The sequence below is a fragment of the Mauremys reevesii genome, unplaced genomic scaffold (assembly GCF_016161935.1).
Source record: "Mauremys reevesii isolate NIE-2019 unplaced genomic scaffold, ASM1616193v1 Contig130, whole genome shotgun sequence".
Lineage (NCBI taxonomy): Eukaryota > Metazoa > Chordata > Testudines > Geoemydidae > Mauremys > Mauremys reevesii.
The window spans coordinates 30977-50712 of NW_024100750.1; the positions used below are offsets into that span (position 1 = coordinate 30977).

Genomic DNA, 19736 nt, shown 5'->3' on the forward strand with positions numbered 1-19736 from the left:
CTCCCTTGTAGCAGGAGTGTCTCTGCTGAAGTCAGCGGAGCGACGCTAGCGTGATGTTTGGTTTTGCTTAAGCTCTCAGGCCCAGCAGAGCAGCAGCAGGACGTCACTCAGCAGGCAGGGTTAGGGGCTCCAGCTGGCAGCTCTGGCAGCTAACGGAACGTGACCCAACAGACCCCCAACGGTACAGCCCGTGAGCGCGGGGTTAGTTTGGTTTCTCCGCTCAGGCACAGGACTGACAACGGCGAGATCCGGAAAAGTCTGGTTAAGGCGGCACAAGCTGTGCAGGCTGATGTGCCCATTTTAAAAGCTGGGCCTTGTCTGACGCTGCTCTTCAGAGCTGGATCTTTAGGCACCAACCTAAGAAGCACGTCTGAAAAAAGTCAGGCCTCAGCATCTCCTGCTCCACCGACACCAGTGGCAAAGGGCCTTTGGAGTTCACTGGCAGGGAGGCTCAGGCCCCAGGCAGGACACATTTCTCTGCTGGGGTAGATTGGAGACAGGAAATCATGAACAGGGGACCAGCAACACAGCTGTGTTCATTGTGGAGTCAGAGTGACAGCTAGCGGTTCATTGCAGGTAGTGCAGCATTTAAATAGGTCACCTCAGCGGAGCGTTTTGGTCTACACCTGCCAGTTCTGAGTAACCCAAGAGAGTGTTCACCATTTACTATTCAATGTTATAGATTTTCCCCTCTGCGTTCTCTCCGTGCTCTCCCCCTAGTCCTGGCTCTCCCAGCTGCCCCCACAGAAATACTACCAATCGCACTGTATTATCTCTGGATGGGTGCCAGTCCCAGTCCCAGCGCTCACTGCGACATTGCACCACGTTCTTACTCTCGCTGCACAAACTGACACAGGCGCATCCTGGAATCCCAGGAACTGCGCTTCAGAGTCCGATCTAGTGGGTTTGGGTTGGAACCACCCCTTGTATAATTCCTGGGTGTCAGAAAAACAGACGTAACACTCTGTTCTGCCCTGTTTGTGACAGAGGACGTATGACAACGGAGCCTCCAACGGATGACATTTAAAAGGCTATCTTCCCAGACTCCCAGCAGCTCTGCCCATGATATCGCTCCAGTCACTCTAGTCAAAGCAGCCCATCTAGACTCTCCAATGTGATCAGCAAACCTGCCTTTGACATTTTCCTGCTGTTTCAACAGACACCCACTCTCACTAGAACTAGGTGAAATTTCAGCTGAACATTTTTTCTGAAAAAGCTGCAGATCCAGGGACACGACCACATTTTAGGAGTTCATGGTAACAGTGTTCATGTAGCCAGGTTGGTCCCAGAATATTGAAGAGACAAGGTAGGTGTTTTATTGGACCAATTTCTGTTGGTCGAGAGGACTAGGGTGACCAGATGTCTCAATTTTACAGGGACAGTCCCAATATTTGGGGCTTTATCTTATCTAGGTGCCTGTTACCCTCCACCCCCATTCCGATTTTTCACACTTGCTGTCTGGTCACCCTAGAGGGGACAAGCTTTTGAGCTTTACAGAGCTCTTCGGGGTCTGGGTAGGAAGCAGAGGATTTAGCTGTAACACTCCGGTTCCTTCCTCAGACCTGAAGAAGAGCTCTGTGTAGCATGAAAGTGTGTCGCTTCCCCCAACAGAGGTTGGTCGAGATAAGATCTTATCTCACCCACCTTGTGAGTTCATGGTAGTTTCACTGAATTGTTTTTTAAAAAAAATCACAATGTTTCATTTTTTTGGTTTGAAATGACTTTCAAAAATTCCTTTAGTCTTCATAGAATCATAGAATCATAGAATTCAAGATCAGAAGGGACCATTATGATCATCTAGTCTGACCTCCTGCAAGATGCAGGCCACATAAGCCGATCCACCCACTCCTTAGCAAGCGACCCCTGCCCCATGCTTTGGAGGAAGGCGAAAAACCTCCAGGGCCATTGCCAATCTTCCCTGGAGGAAAATTCCTTCCCGACCCCAAATATGGCGGTCAGCTGAACCCCGAGCATGCGGGCAAGACTCTCCAGCCAAACCCTCTGGAAAAGGTTATATCATACCATTGACCCATTGTACTATTTACCAGTGTGGCACTTAATTGACCTATTGACTAAGCCCGTTATCCTATCATACCATCCCCTCCATAAATTTATCTAGCTTAATCTTAAAGTCATGGAGGTCCTTCGCCCCCACTGTTTCCCTCGGTAGGCTGTTCCAGTATTGCACTCCCCTGATGGTTAGAAACCTTCGTCTAATTTCAAGCCTGAATTTCCTGACTGACAATTTATATCCGTTTGTCCTCGTGTCCACATTAGCACTGAGCTGAAATAATTCCTCTCCTTCCCTGGTATTTATCCCTCTGATATATTTAAAGAGTGTAATCATATCTCCTCTTATCCTTCTTTTGGTTAAGGAAAACAAACCGAGCTCCTCAAGTCTCCTTTCATACGAAAGGCCTTCCATTCCTCGGATCATTCTAGTGGCCCTTCTTTGTACCCGTTCAGTTTGAATTCATCCTTCTTAAACATGGGAGACCAAAACTGCACACAATACTCCAAATGAGGTCTCACCAACGCCTTATATAACGGGACTAGCACCTCCTTATCCCTACTAGAAATACCTCGCCTAATGCAACCCAAGACCGCATTAGCTTTTTTAACGGCCACATCACATTGCCTACTCATAGTCATCCTACGATCAACCAGGACTCCTAGGTCCTTCTCTTCCTCCGTTACTTCCAACTGGTGCGTCCCCAGCTTATAACTAAAGTTCTTGTTAGACATCCCTAAATGCATAACCTTACACTTCTCACTATTGAATTTCATCCTGTTACTAATACTCCAGTTTACAAGGTCATCTAAATCTCCCTGGAGAATATCCCGATCCTCTTCCGAATTGGCAATACCCCCCAACTTGGTGTCATCCACAAACTTTATCAGCCCACTCCTACTCTTGGTTCCCAGATCAGCAATAAATAGATTGAATAAAATCGGACCCAAAACCGAGCCTTGAGGAACTCCACTGGTAACCCCCCTCCAACCGGACAGTTCCCCCTTCAATACTACCCTCTGCAGTCTCCCCTTTAACCAGCTCCTTATCCACCTCTGGATTTTCATTTCGATCCCCATCTTTTCCAATTTAACCAGTAATTCTTCATGCGGTACCGTGTCAAACGCCTTACTGAAATCCAGATATATTAGATCCACCGCATTTCCCTTGTCTAAAAAATCTGTTACTTTCTCAAAGAAGGAGATCAGGTTGGTTTGGCACGATCTACCTTTCGTAAATCCATGCTGTAATCTATCCCAGTTGCCATCGGCCTCATGCTCCGGAACCACTCTCTCTTTTAAGATTTTTTCCATGACTTTGCATACTACAGATGTTAGACTAACAGGCCTATAGTTCCCCGGGTCACTTTTTTTCCCCTTCTTGAATATAGGAACTACATTAGCTAATCTCCAGTCAGTCGGTACAATCCCCGAATTTAGTGATTTATTAAAGATTATCGCTAACGGGCTAGCAATATCCCTCGCCAATTCCCTTAATATTCTAGGATGAAGATTATCCGGGCCCCCCGATTTACTTCCGTTAAGCTGTTCAAGTTTGGCTTCTACCTCAGATACCGTAATGTCTACCCCCATATCTTCATTCCCATCGGTCCCTCTATCACTATTCCTTAGCCCTTCATTAGCCTCATTAAAGACCGAGGCAAAGTATTCGTTCAGATATTGTGCCATTCCAAGATTATCCCTAATCTCCACTCCATTTAAAGTTTTAAGCGGTCCCACTTCTTCTTTCTTGGTTTTCTTCCTATTTATATGGCTAAAAAACCGTTTGCTATTGGTTTTAATCCCCTTCGCTAGGTCCATCTCCACTCGTCGCTTTGCCTTTCTCACAGCTTCCCTGCACCCTCTGACCTCAATAAGGTAGGTTTCCTTGCTGATCCCTCCCATTTTCCACTCCTGGTACGCTTTCTGCTTTTTCTTAATGACCCTCTAAGACGCTTGCTCATCCAGCTCGGTCTAAAACTGCTACCTACGAGCCGTGTCCCCATCTCTGGATACATGCCTCTGACAACTCCTGCAACTTCAACCTGAAGTAACCCCAGGCGTCATCTGCCCTTAGATCCCTAAATATGTTAGCCCAGTCCACTTCCTAACTAGTCGCCTTAATTTAGTAAAGTTAGCCCTTTTGAAATCGTACACCCTAGTCTCAGATGCACTATTGATTATCCTCCCATTTATTTGGAAACGAATTAGCTCATGATCACTCGAGCCAAGGTTGTCCCCTACAACAATTTCCTCAACAAGGTCCTCGTTACTCACCAAAATCAAATCTAAAATGGCATCCCCCCTCGTCGGTTCAGCAACCACTTGATGAAGGAATTCATTAGCTATCACGTCTAGGAAAAGCTGAGCCCTATTATTATTACTAGCATTTGTTTCCCAATCTATATCCGGGAAGTTAAAGTCCCCCATGATCAAGCAGTTCCTATTAGTGTTTACCTCCTTAAAAACATTAAAGAGCTCTCTATCCGTCTCCAAGCTAGATCCCGGCAGTCTATAGCACACCCCAATCACTATCCCGGGTGAGGCTCTGGTAGTTTTCTTCCCCAATGTGACCATTGCCCAAACAGACTCCGTATTATCCATTGCATTGCTAGTTATCTCATTACATTTCACCTCATTATTGATATACAGTGCTACTCCCCCACCTTTACCTTTGCATCGGTCTTTCCTAAACAGCACATACCCTTCCATACCTGTACTCCAGTCATGGCTACCGTTCCACCATGTTTCGGTTATTCCTACGATATCCGGTTTCAATTCCCGGACCAGGAGCTCTAGTTCCTCCATTTTGTTACCTAAGCTTCTCGCATTGGTGAACAAACATCCTAATTTTTCCCGTTGGGCTCCTCTCACTCTTTTCACCCAACTCGGTAGGGACACAGTACTTCCAGTATGACTTATAGATCTAGTATCTGTCCCCCCCCCCTTCCTTACATGTAACTGCCCCCCTCTGGCTATATCTGTTGTTATCTTGTTGTCCTCACTCCCAATGTATACATTTGGCGTGGAGAGCACCAGGACCTCTCCCGACCGTCTCCCCCCAGTGTCTAGTTTAAAGCTCTTTTAATCAGATGAGCCAGCCTCCCTCCTAGAAGTCTACTTCCTTCCCTACTTAGGTGGAGCCCATCCCTTGAGAACAGTTGTCTGTCCCCAAAAGCCTCCCAGTGTCCATACATCCCAAAGCCCTCCTTGTAACATCACTCCCTCAGCCAACTATTAATCGTCACGATCCTGTCAGCCCTTTGGCGCCCTTCCCTAGAGACAGGTAGAATCCCACTGAAGATCACCTGAGCCTCAATTTCCTTGAGCGTCTTACCCAACCTGGCATAGTCTCCCTTGATCCTCTCTAGCGAGAATCTAGCCGTGTCATTTGTTCCTACATGAAGGATGATCAAAGGGTTCTTACCCGCTCCTCTTAGGATCCTTTTCAACCTCAGGTCCACATCCCGTATTTTAGCACCTGGTAGACAGCACACCCTTCTGTTCTCTGGATCGGCCCTGGTCACAGGCCTGTCCAACCTTCGCACTATGGAATCCCCAATCACGTAGACCTGCCTTCGCCTGGGGACAGCACGGTCCTCTAACCTATCCCCTGTTCCCCCTGGTTGCAAGCTCCTTCCATTCCTATCATCCCTTGTGGTTCCCCTTAAGCCATCCTGAATCCTCCCTGGGCCCAAACTTGGTGCTACTTCCATCGACTCCACCCCTTTTTCTATGGGACTGGCCGCTCGTCTCTTTTTCTTTGGCCTCCCACTGTCAGCTACCACTTGCTGTATCCCTTCCTCATTCTCCAAACCCTCAAACCTGTTCCTTAGCTCAATTTCCCCCTCACTGGCTCTCCTTTTCCTTGGCCTGCTTCTCACGGTCACATGCTTCCACCGCCCATCTTCCTCCTCTGGTGGCCCCCCTTCCTTGGCCTCGGCCCCTGCTCCCCCCTGTGCCCCTGGGCGTTCCCCCTCAGTTACTGCTTGCCATTGCTCCATCAGCCTCTCAAACCCCCTTCTATTGTCTATCAGGGTTTCTACCTGCAGCTCTAGGCCCTGGATCTTTTCCTCCAGCAGCTCTATTAGGCGACACTTCATGCATATATAGTACTGTTCTGGGTCCCCTGCTAGGACCAGGTACATACCACAGCTGCTGCATGCTCTCATCCTTGGTGTGTCCTCTGCTGCTTGGCTCATGGCTGCTTGCTGCTGCTGTCTTGGCTCCGCTTGGTGTTCTTACCTGGGGTGCACGGAGCTGCCCCTTCCACCTCCCCCTGCCAACTCCCACGCTAACTCCCCTGTTGGCAGCCCTGTTTGCTGCCTCCTGTGCCGCTGCTCTTATTTTAAAAAAAAATTATTTAGAATGGTCAAAGTTAAAATAAATGTTTCATTTGACCCAGAATAAAATTTCTCTCGACGTAGAGTCAAAATCTTTGAAACATTTCATGTGGTGTTGGACTTGCAATCAATTTTGTTTTGACTTTTCAAATTGCCAACAACAAAACCAAACCACCATTATTCACCCAGTTCTGCTACGCGCTCCCATCATCAGAAGCAAAAACATTCATCTCAGTAGGCAACATTGGTGGAAAACATGGCTTTAGTTTTTATTGGAGATGTCAACCCAAGGTCGGTTAAGTCTCTTTAGGAAGTTTTGCAAGCTTACAGACCCTGGTATGAGCTAGGGAGGCCATTGATGTTCATGGGACTGATCCCCACCTGTTAGATGTTGACTTCAATGGAGGCAAGGCCAATTTACATAAGCAAGGATCTGGCTCGGTGTCTTTACGTCAGAAATAGGCAGAAAGACCCTTTTCTTCCTGTTTTAAAGAAGGGCCCTGACCTTTGCCAGGAGAGTGGGGATGGAGGGCCCAAGGGGTCTCCCACGCTGCCACACACACCAGGCAGTCACAGTGCCTACACCAAGGAGCGTGGTGTCATTCGCCTACATTACTTGCCACTCAGAGAAAGCTTCTGTCCCTCCCAGGGCTCTCTGGAGAGCTTTGGCTCTGTACTGCCTCCTTTACCTCAAGCCCATGTATTTGTCAGACAATCTGGCCCTTAACCGATGGCTTCTGCCTGTCTACTGTGCACAGCCGCACATTTGAGCTGCTATAGCATTTTCAGACCAAGGATCTTCAAACATTTTGCAGACATTTGCTGGCTTTCAGCACTCCAGGGAGGTGGATTTTAATTAGACCCATTTTCCATCTGGGCAAGCTGAGACAGAAAGGTTAGGGGCTAGGCTGGGACTTGGCCCACACATTTGCCTGGGGAGTATGGGAGAGCAAGGCCTCTGCCCCCTTTACGCCTCTGGGCCAGGTGTGCAGGAGCAAACGTGCACCTCTCACTTCCTAGAGCAGGGAGAGAGGAGCAGGCATGGCCTTGGTGTCACCCCCGCCCACTGGCCAGCAGAGCCCTGCCAGTTTGGGGGTGGGGCAGGTTTGCTGGCATGGGCTAAGAGCAAGAACAAGCAGTTGTAGCTCAGAAGCATCTGAGCACCTCCCCGGGGCTACTCCTGGGACAGCGCTGCTTCTGTATAATCAGGGCTGTGCTTAGGGGCCTGCGAGTCTTAAGTGACTTGCCCAAGGTCATGCAAATCAGTGTCGGGAGACAGCAGTATTTCTGTTACAGCAGCACCCAACAGGGGCCAGGCACTGTACAGCTGGATTAGAACTCAAGACTCCTAATTCCCACCCTGCCATCACATTTCCTCCAGCTAGACAGCTGCAAAACCAAAGCTTGCTAATGCCACTAATATTGATGGATTGAGCAAGAACCATTGTTCTCATTCCTCTTCCCCTCCCCATCTCCCAGCTACACCCTGCTGATGTGCATTGGTGCACTACCGGGCTGTGATTGGGTAAGACCAGTTCACCAGCCTGTTTGTTACATTGCTTTTGGGGGGGGGGTGTTTTAATTCTCTCTCTCTCATCCTCCCTCCCCCTGCAGCCCTTTCCAACCCAATCTCGACACCCATCTTTCACACAGATCACCGAGATGAAGGTTAACATTAATTAAGGTGCATGCTATGGCTTTCTCAAGGAGCTGTCCCATCTCTGCGCTTCCAGGTTCTTTCTTTACCCAGCTGGTATGTTTAGAGACTGCCACGATCAAGCTTGTGATCTGGGACACTGCAGGACAGGAGAAGTACCATGGTGTTTGCCATCTTTATTACAGGGGGCGAGTGCTGCCCTTCTTGTATTTGACATAGCCAGAAAGGTAAGAGCAGCGATGGCTTGTTCTCCTGCCTCTCTCCTCCAGAAGGGTTTGCCTTTATCTTTCTAAAATATCCCAACTGAATCTTGATCATGCAGCCACGCTGCTGGTAGGCTGCAATAGTTCTAGTGTAGGGTCGCTTCCCAATACGTCTCCAGACATTTCAACCAAGACTGCTTTTTCCTGCACACATCACGTAAGGGCTACACATCATGGGCAGGTTTATCCTTCTCTTCTGGTAAAGGTGGGTGAAGACATGCAAGGAACTGGTACAGACATTTCACTGACAGTGGACAATAAATGCTCACGCTTTCCCCCTCAAAGCCAAGATTTCTCTGTCTACCCCTGCCTCCCAGCCCAGTCCAGCTCACCAGCCAAGTAGGTAATGAGGGAGCATCACTAAGTGCTCTTTGTTCCCCTACCCTCATGTAACCCCACACCTGGGTGTGGTGTCCTGTCCCATCTAGTGGCACCGACACCACTTAGAGCAGAGGTAGGCAACCTATGGCAAGGGTGCCGAAGGTGGCACGCAAGCTCATTTTCAGTGGCACTCACACTGCCCGGGTCCTGGCCACCGGTCCGGGGGGCCCTGCATTTTAATTTAATTTTAAATGAAGCTTCTTAAACATTTTAAAAACTTTATTTACTTTACAGACAACAATAGTTTAGTTTATATATTATAGACTTATAGAAAGAGACCTTCTAAAAACATTAAAAGGTATGACTGGCACACGAAACGTTAACTTAGAGTGAATAAATGAAGACTCGGCACAGCACTTCTGAAAGGTTGCCAAGCCCTGACTTAGAGAGAGATAAAATGAGTTACACTAATGTCTGTTTCTGATGGACTGTTCCAGGGGGACATGTCGCATGATCTCCCACTACGTTATGAAGGTTTTTTCCCTTTTACTAGTAATATGCAACACACAGGAACCGCAACACCGAGGGCCATATGTCTGTATTACTGCCATGGTAGTTACAGAAGGAGGAGACCATAGGCTGCTGACGAGTAACATCTCACAGTAACAGAGCTTTATTGAAGAGGTAGACCAAGCTTCTAAGAATCCTTGCCCCATCACAAGAGAGCCCAATCACCTCAGCCCATCACCTGTAGGCTGGGTCTACGACCCACTGGGGATCCATGGTGGTTGGGTCATGTCTGATGGAGGAGAAGTCATCCTTGGCTTTGGGGAAGCAAGTATATTTAGAGCTGGTTCCATGCTGAGTAGTGCTCCTAGCATCACTATCTGTCAAGTGCATTACCCATTTGTTTCTACCATTTTTACCCCTCACCTGCCAATCTCCTTTGGGCCATGTGACAGCTGCTGAGTATCTGTTGGTTTAATGTCGGTGTGTGTGTGTCTCTCTCTCTCACCTTTCCAGGCAACTTTTGCGAGAGCAAAGCTATGGTTGAGGGAATTAGAGAAGGAATTTCTTCCCGATGAGCTCGTGATTGTTTTAGTCGGCAATAAGATAGATCTTGCTGCTCAGCGGGAATTCACCTTTGAGGTAAGTGCACTACAGTAAAATCTCAGCACTTGGCAGATTCTCTCTTTCAAAAACACCACGGCAGCGTGTTTCCCAAGTGCTGCACTTCAGGCTTTCACACTGAACAGTTTATAAGTAAATGTTTATGTGAACGCCATTCTCCTAGCAGTGAGCAATATAGCAAGGCCCCACTGGCTGCCAGTGATGTTAGAGGTCATAAATCCCATTTTGCCATCTGTTTCAGCTGCTAACTTTCTTGGATCTTCGAGACTTTTCTGAGCTTTGGTGGGTTTGTTCAGAGGGTTCAGAGTGTGCATCGGTAGGTTTCCATGTCAGACAGAATGTTCCCAGATGTTGCTTCAAAACTTGCCATCGACGAGTCAATGCAGAGAAAAATACATAGATGCTTTGAATTACATTAAAAAATTCAGCAGTCTCACTAGAAGCTGATGCTGCATCACTGACCACCAAGTTCAGTGAATGAGAACTGCATGGGACAAAAGAAGCTCGAGGGTTTAACTCTCGGATCCGTGTCTGCACTCCTCTGTTCTTTCCTCTCACGTTGGCACCATGATCGTAGCCCTGACCTCTCATGTCAGCTATCAATTCCTGTATCTTCCAGCTTTTAAGAAGCACATTTGTCATACCAGCTCCTGTAGTATCATCAATGTCAATAAATTCTAGAAAATGCTCTCTGACCGTCACCATTGCAAGGACATTTTCACTAGGTTCTTCTCTTGTTACAAAATGCACCATTAAAGTCATTTATTGCATATGGCTGATGTTAGGTGTGCAGCCCAGAAGTCAACTGCTGCAAATGGACCATTTTGAGTACCACTACAAATTCTTTTTCCCCTCTCCTGCTGGTAAAGGCTCACCTTAACTGATCACTCTCATTAGAGTGTGTATGGTAACACCCATTGTTTCAGGTTCTCTGTGTATATATAGCTTCCTCTTGTATTTTCCACTGCATGCATCCGATGAAGTGGGCTGTAGCCCACAAAAGCTTATGCTCAAATCAATTTGTTAGTCTCCAAGGTGCCACAAGTACGCCTGTTCTTTTTAGTAATACCTTGCTGACTTCAAATCTGCCACAATCTTCTGTTTGATTTTTGTTACCAGTAACTATATGATCTCATTTTGAATGGTTTTTCCAAGGTAGTGGTGTATGTACATTTCTTGAGTGGTGACTCTTCTTAGATGCTCCTGGAGTACAGCATCAAACTCAGCCATTAGCGCCACAGTTTTAAGGAAGTTTCCATTGTTTGGCCCAGACAGCTGATCTGAAGTGCTAGGTTTTGGGTGGAAGCATTTTCAGAACATTTTGCCAGTACAGAGACTCTGATGCAATCTTCTCTTGATGCTGATCATCTAGGGTGGCCTTTAACCTTAGTCTCATCTCAAGCTCTTTCCACCTATGCAATGCTCTCTGGTGATTTGCTGCCTTCTCATGGCATGCCAGATTTCTTGCCAGATGTTTCCAGTCCTTTGTTTCTGTAGAACCCAATGTGGCTGGAACATTAGACTGGAAGAGTTTGCAACAAAACAGTATGCAGCATTCTGGGTTTCTGAGTACATAAGCCGTGGCCTCTCCACTTTGTCACCATTGGGGATTTCACACCAGTAATGTGTTGGATGGAAACTTCTATTTTCATTGTCTTTGGGGAACATGAAGTTTCACTTGCTGTGGCCCATGCAGAACAAGGAAGTCCCTCAGGCTACTGCTCAAGTGGGTCCACAGTCCTGGATCATCTAGACTTAAGGAACTAAACTCAGCAGCAGCTGCTTGTGCCTCCACCACACTCTTCTCTGATCTACGCTTTTCTTCAGGAATGTGCTTGGTTACATCCATTTGAGATGGGAGATATGGATGCTGCAGTAGCTGCCAGGTCACCTGCACTCTGACTAACTGGAAGATCAGGCATCTCCTCACCACTCACATCATCACTGGGGCCGGAAGGCTCACGGTGAACATTTGTGTCTATGTATCTCAGGAGAGCTCCTTCCTGCTTAGATACAAAAGCTTCCTTTGCTTTCTTTCTTTTTCTGAATGCTGCCCCAGAGGGGCGTTTTCTTCTTTCACTCATGACTGCTGTTCTGTGCCAGCTAGAGTGGCTCTCAACACTCAGTTGAAGGGGACAAATAAGCAGGCTGGTAGCAGGGCCTGAGTGAGGGAAGATATCAGCATCTTAAGCCTAACTGGCTCCTATTATGTCAGTTGACTGCCTGTTCTCCTCAAGCGGGTTCAGGGAAGCAGCAGGAAACAGGAAGCTCCCTAAGAAGCTTTAAATCTCAGCCCAGGAGAGCCTGTTAGTGCATCTATGGTTGCAGTTGTGCTCCTGCTTTGACCCTGTGGTATTAATGTATTGACACCTTTCTTTTCACCCCCTCCCCTCCACTTTGGACAAGATCTCGCTCTGAATATGTCCAGTCCAAACCAAGCCGTCTGCAAGGCTAGTGCATCCAAACCCGGTGAGCCAGGGAGTTTTAACAGGTTCCAGTCAGAGAGCGGCTGCAATGCCTTGAGCTGTGCAAGAGAGAAAACAAGTGTTGCCTAAACAGTTCGGCTGCAACCGTGTGCCTGGAACAGAAGGAGCGTGAGCTGGGGAAATAGGAAGCTTTAGGCTTGGCAGAATCTGCTGGAATGCAACGGTGGCTCTATCACCGGACACGCTGCTCTTCAGAAAGGTGGGGAACTAAAGTCAGTGTAAACTAAGAGCTTGTCTGCACGAGCGGGGGGGGGCAAGGTCTAGGGTGCACTTGTGTGTTGTGCACTAACTGGCCCATAAGGACCTGCTGGCATGCACGGAGAGTTCCCTAGTGTGCATCACTGCAGCACGCACAGGCCTGTTAGTGCGCAACACACTGGAATGTGTCCCACTCCAGTGCAGACTAATGCACCATGCAGATGAGTTCTGAGCCTTAAGGCTCCTTGTACATCATTAGTCTGACAGTGCAAGCGCTGGAGCTAACGACGGGGGTACGAGGCCCTAAGGCAGTTTGCAGCATCCGGCTTGGAGATTTGTTCCAGAGCCACCCTTGCAAATAGCTGGAGATTTCTGCATGCTCCTCTTCCTACGTCTCAGCCACTAGTCAGAAGAACCGCAACTTGCCCTGCTACACTAGTGTTTGTGTCCATTCCGAGATTGCTTCTCCAGGTTGGCACCCTGCAGCCCTGTCCACACTGGGCAGGGCCCTGTAACGCCTGAGGTGTCTGATCATACAGGGAGGAGCTGTGCCTCCCTGCCAGGCCTAAGGACAAGAGCCAATACCTTGTAAATGGAGCCCTTATTTCCACCACTTTCCAGGACATTTCCCAAGCTGGATGTGATTACCGTGCAGAACACACCTACGTCTACTTTGAAATAACCCTGGTTTTGTACCTTCCCCGCCCAACTAGGAGGCGGAGGAGTTTGCAAAGAGTGAAAGCTTAATCTACATGGAAACGTTGGCAAAATCCAACCACCAAGTGACCGAGGTGCTTATGGCCATAGGTAAGTTCCAAGTGAGAAGCCGCTGGACAGGTATCATAGAATCATAGAATCATAGAATTCAAGATCAGAAGGGACCATTATGATCATCTAGTCTGACCTCCTGCAAGATGCAGGCCACATAAGCCGATCCACCCACTCCTTGCAAGCGACCCTGCCCCATGCTGGAGGAAGGCGAAAAACCTCCAGGGCCATTGCCAATCTTCCTGGAGGAAAATTCCTTCCGACCCCAAATATGGCGGTCAGCTGAACCCCGAGCATGCGGGCAAGACTCTCCAGCCAAACCCTCTGGAAAAGGTTATATCATACCATTGACCCATTGTACTATTTACCAGTGTGGCACTTAATTGACCTATTGACTAAGCCCGTTATCCTATCATACCATCCTCCATAAACTTATCTAGCTTAATCTTAAAGTCATGGAGGTCCTTCGCCCCTGTTTCCTCGGTAGGCTGTTCCAGTATTGCACTCCCCTGATGGTTAGAAACCTTCGTCTAATTTCAAGCCTGAATTTCCTGACTGACAGTTTATATCCGTTTGTCCTCGTGTCTACATTAGCACTGAGCTGAAATAATTCTTCTAATTAACTGGTATTTATCCGTCTGTTTTATTTAAAGAGTGTAATCATATCTCCTCTTATCCTTCTTTTGGTTAAGGAAAACAAACCGAGCTCCTCAAGTCTCCTTTCATACGAAAGGCCTTCCATTCCTCGGATCATTCTAGTGGCCCTTCTTTGTACCCGTTCTAGTTTGAATTCATCCTTCTTAAACATGGGAGACCAAAACTGCACACAATACTCCAAATGAGGTCTCACCAACGCCTTATATATAACGGGACTAGCACCTCCTTATCCCTACTAGAAATACCTCGCCTAATGCAACCCAAGACCGCATTAGCTTTTTAACGGCCACATCACATTGCCTACTCATAGTCATCCTGCGATCAACCAGGACTCCTAGGTCCTTCTCCTCCTCCGTTACTTCCAACTGGTGCGTCCCAGCTTATAACTAAAGTTCTTGTTAGACATCCCTAAATGCATAACCTTACACTTCTCACTATTGAATTTCATCCTGTTACTAATACTCCAGTTTACAAGGTCATCTAAATCTCCTGGAGAATATCCCGATCCTCTTCCGAATTGGCAATACCCCCCAACTTGGTGTCATCCGCAAACTTTATCAGCCCACTCCTACTCTTGGTTCCCAGGTCAGCAATAAATAGATTGAATAAAATCGGACCCAAAACCGAGCCTTGAGGAACTCCACTGGTAACCCCCCTCCAACCGGACAGTTCCCCCTTCAATACTACCCTCTGCAGTCTCCCCTATAACCAGCTCCTTATCCACCTCTGGATTTTCATTTCGATCCCCATCTTTTCCAATTTAACCAGTAATTCTTCATGCGGTACCGTATCAAACGCCTTACTGAAATCCAGATATATTAGATCCACCGCATTTCCCTTGTCTAAAAAATCTGTTACTTTCTCAAAGAAGGAGATCAAGTTGGTTTGGCACGATCTACCTTTCGTAAATCCATGCTGTAATCTATCCCAGTTGCCATCGGCCTCATGCTCCGGAACCACTCTCTCTTTTAAGATTTTTTCCATGACTTTGCATACTACAGATGTTAGACTAACAGGCCTATAATTCCCCGGGTCACTTTTTTTCCCCTTCTTGAATATAGGAACTACATTAGCTAATCTCCAGTCAGTCGGTACAATCCCCGAATTTAGGGATTTATTAAAGATTATCGCTAACGGGCTAGCAATATCCCTCGCCAATTCCCTTAATATTCTAGGATGAAGATTATCCGGGCCCCCCGATTTACTTCCGTTAAGCTGTTCAAGTTTGGCTTCTACCTCAGATACCGTAATGTCTACCCCCATATCTTCATTCCCATCGGTCCCTCTATCACTATTCCTTAGCCCTTCATTAGCCTCATTAAAGACCGAGGCAAAGTATTCGTTCAGATATTGTGCCATTCCAAGATTATCCCTAATCTCCACTCCGTTTAAAGTTTTAAGCGGTCTAGGTAACAGCACTAGAGAGGTCTGTGCCAGCTCTCTGCCTTGTGAGCGATAGCACTGCACCGCTTGTCTGCTCCCAGTTGCTCAGGGGCAATTAGGGTTGAGTCACTTGACCTGAAGAGGTCCAGGAACTGGAAAGTCTTTACTGTGACTGCAGCAGTGCCTTGCCTGTAGGCCTAGACAAGAGGTGACTGGTACACTCTGGCCTGTCAAGCCTCACAGCTGCCAAGAGCGAGCGAGACAGATCCAGAGCAGTGGCTTCCCCATTGCAAACACAGACAGGCTGCCCCCCTGCTGCCCCCCCCCCCAACTTCTGAGACAAGCAAACTTCTGGAGTGGTTCTGCCTTTGCCGCCGGGGTGAGGGTGGAACCTGCTGAGCGCTGAATGGGGAGGAGGTTCACCCACCCTTTGGAACACCAGCCACTGGCCCTAGCAATGGGGAAGTGGGAATTTCTCCCTACTCCCCAGATTCCTCACTGTCACTCCCAGAGGAGCTCTTCTCTCCGAGACCCATTCCCCTTGGCCCCAGTTATGATCCCCAGACAAACCAAGCCATGTTTCCTTCATCCCTCAGGCCAGAGATCAGAGGCCTCACCCAGGCTGCAAAACAAGATCCCTGCATCCTTCTTCCTTAGGGGGTAGAATAAAGCCCTCGAACCGGCTAGGACAGTGGCTCTCAACCTTTCCAGATCACTGTCCCCCTTTCAGGAGCCTGATTTGTCTTGCGTACCCCAAGTTTCACCTCGCTTAAAAACTACTTGCTTGTAAAATCAAATATACAGCACACAACTACTAAAAGTTGCTTACTTTCTCTTTTACCATCATTAATTAGAATATAAATATTGTACTTACATTTCAGTGTATAGCGCACAGAGCAGCATAAACAAGTCATTGTCTGTATAAAATTGGAGTTTGTACTGACTTAGCTACTGCTTTTTAATGTGGCCTGTTGGAAACGTAGGCAAATATCTAGATGAGCTGATGTTCCCCCTGGAAGCCCTCTGCATATCGCTGGTTGAGAACCACGGGGCTAGGCAACAGAGCCAGAGGCTCAGCTAGACTGAGTCAGCCTCGCTCCACTGGACTGGCCCAGGCCTGGAACCCTGGGGCTCTGTCCCACCCATCCCACTTCGCCTCCTGGGCCTCTGATACGTAGCTTACCCCACAGACGTTAGCCAGCTGACCCTGTATTGCCATATGGGGATTCAAACGTGGGGTATGCCTCCCGCTTGACCCTGCACTAGTGCACAAATGGCAAACCGCTGCCATTACCTTGGCAGTCCGTGAGATGGCAATAGAGTCTTCTCATGTTTGTTCCTATTAATGAAACCGCTTGGAGAAAGCTCTAGAATAATAGGACACAACGGCAGCAACAGATTCCACCTACAGCATATCATGAACCAATAATAAGCATTTACTACCCCATAGATATTCTTGGTCCTTAAGAATGCTAGCAGTTTGAGAGTGACAATTCATGAGTCACCTAGCACCCATCTTATGCCAGTTTCAAGTTAGGGTCTCCTACTTCTACTTCCTTTTAAAAAGAATTTCACTAAAGCTTATAGAGATGTGATTTGCACATCATCACCACCATTCTATCTGATAATGGGATTTCCTACAGACAACTTGGTGCAATACAACATTTGCTGTCCTGGGATGTTTTTAGGGGGATGTCCATGATGCAGGTGCGGTGGAATCTGTAGATGTTCTAGGGTGGGGAATGAAGAGGTGTATGGGAGAGTCCTGAGGGAGGGACCATTTTCCAGAAAGAACAAAGGAGCATGAGGAAAATTGTGGATGGAAGTTTGTTAAATAGTAAATGCAGGAGTCCTAGGCCAAGAACCATATGGGTCTCAAGGTAAAAAAATAGGAAGTTAATAAAGTTAAAATGTAAACTTAACTTAAATCAACATTATAAATAAGAACATACCGGGTCAGACCAAAGGTCCATCTAGTCCAGTATCCAGTCTTCTGACAGTGGCCACTGCCAGGCGTCCCAAAGGGAATGAACAGAACAGGTAATCTTCAAGTGATGCATCCCCTGTTGCTCATATTTAGATATTTTAAAGCTTAATAAATTTAGAGGGGCAGATCCCCAGGCCTAGCCAAAAAGCACATGAGGGATGGAGAAAGTGGCTCCTAAGGTTCCTTTTCCTCTCTCTCTTGCTTGTTGTGGGTCAGTCCTTGGCATAAATTGAAAGAGCCCTGGGGCTGCTCTAAGTTTCACCACCAGGAACCATTCTGCTGGTTGGGGATTGGGCCACACCCCAGCCCACTGCTGATGGGAGGGGGACACAGCAGGGGAACCCGTAGCTGCTCCATTAGCGGATGGAAAGTTGCCCTAACAAAGTCAGAGCAGGGTCCGAGTATGTAGCACAAAATGTTACAATAGCTCAGCAGAGAAGGACCGAGAATTTCTTATTCTGAGTTTCTTCACAGCTCCCGAGTTATTGAAATAGGAACAACAGAAGGAACCAGCCCCTCAGCCTCAGCCCTGGAAGAAGTCACGCGTGGACCTGCGAGAGCCAAGCAATCACACTAAGAAGTGTTGCATGAACTAAAGGAAATGGCAGACTGACCTAAGGTTACCATCAAGTGTGTTTTTATTGGGCGGGGGGAAAGGGGGGAAGGGAGGCTCGCCCTATGTATTGTGTGCAGGCAGCATGGTTCTAGGGGGCAGCTGGTGTGTCAGACCGTGATTATTGCTTTTATTTTTCATTATTGTCAGTGTTCGATTGAAGAACTGTACGAGAGGAGATATTGCCCAATGCAAGGAACCTGAAAAGCGCTGCAAGTCTCCTCTCGCTGGTGTTTGCTCAGTGTTATCATTATACAAGAATACAGTGCAAAATAGCTTCACAAATAAAAACAGCAAAAAGGAGGAGTAATCTCTCTCTCTCTCTCCCCCCCCCTTCACCTTTGCAAATTCTATAAAACTTTTACAGAGGCTGTTAACATTAAGGTCACCAAATCTTAAATGCAAGACATGGAATAGCCAGAACATGCAGCTCGAATTTAATATTGCCTTAAGAACTCATGATTTTGTCATGAGTCTTGTGATTTTGGGGGCGTTTCTTAAAGCTTCAGCTGCTGGAGTCAAATGATCATTTGGGAATCTTTAAACAAACAACAAATCCAAGACTAACATTTTCTGGCCCTCCTGGTTGTGGAAAAAACTGAGAACATGAAAGAAGCACACCCTGAAGGTCCAGAAACCAGATTGTAAATAAGGAGACTCTGAACATTATTTAAAAGTCTCATGAATTTCTGGGAGGAGATGGGGGCTGATTTCTCAATTGAGTACCTGGGATTGGCAATACTTCAATAGTATAGATTTATAGAAATAAACCAGGGCCTGATTCTGCTCAAACTTACACACTTGCAACACTAAAGCGAACGGCGTTAACTTACATTGGTGTAAATAAGAGAATCAGACCTTCTCACTTAGGCCACATCCACACTAGAAACTCCAGCTGGCACAGTGGTGCTGCATCTACACAAAAAGGGTTTGCCAGGATGCTACCCAAGCCCAGCAAACTTTTTCTGTTGCAGACTATGCAAAAAAATCAAATTTTGTCTTGCGCTTGTCAGGTAACCAGTTTACTAACATATCTAACCTTGTTAATTTCAGCACACTTAGTTGTGAACTGATCACCGATGCCTCAATGCTAAGGGCATGTCAAGATTCAAAGATCATCTACTTGTGAATTCAGCAAAGAGTCCTGTGGCTCCTTATAGACTGACAGACGTATTGGAGCATGAGCTCTCGTGGGTGAATAACCACTTCGCGAATGTATGATGTATTCATCCACAAAGCTCATGCTCCAATACGTCTCTTAGTCTATAAGGTGCCACAGGACTCTTTGCCGCTTGTACATATCCAGACTAACCCGGCTCCCCCTCTGATACTTGGGAATTGTCCCTCTGAAGAGAGGCAGTAGTTTTAATGGTGTGTGGCGGGAGGGAGTTGATTCACTTATGTCTGAGGAGCACGAAAGAGCTGAAGGGACTTTGCTCAGGTTTACTGAATTTTTTACCTAAGTTCCAGTGGAGACCAAGCATGGAAAGCTTGATCTGAAAAGGCACAGGATCATGAGCTTGTGAAAACGGACTTTAACTGAAGCCATTTTACCATCTGAGCTACAGTATTTACACTGCAGCCAACGTTGCAAGATAAAGCCAGGGTGAGATGTACTGTCAATAGGAGCACTGCACATGCAGCGAGAAAACACCCCTGGAAGGGGTCACAGCTGAGGGTCTACAGGGCATTTGCTATAACCAGTGCTCAAGACTCAGTGAATTGGTTCAATGACCCCACATTTGGGAAGTGCAGGGGCTCATTTCGCTGCAGCTGTAGCAGCCACCAGCCAGTCTCTGCTATTTCAGGAGGGTGATGTCATCCTCCTGTACGCATGTGCTTACAGCACGTCACATGATCTCACCGCTAAAATCCTGCTGTTGCTTATACACATCATCCCACCCCAGACAGACTCAGCC

At 47.3% G+C, this 19736-nt stretch overlaps 1 pseudogene; it reads left to right on the plus strand.

Moving 5' to 3' along the window:
* LOC120392981 overlaps window positions 1-19736 on the plus strand; it is a 53655-nt pseudogene that overhangs the window by 226 nt on the left and 33693 nt on the right.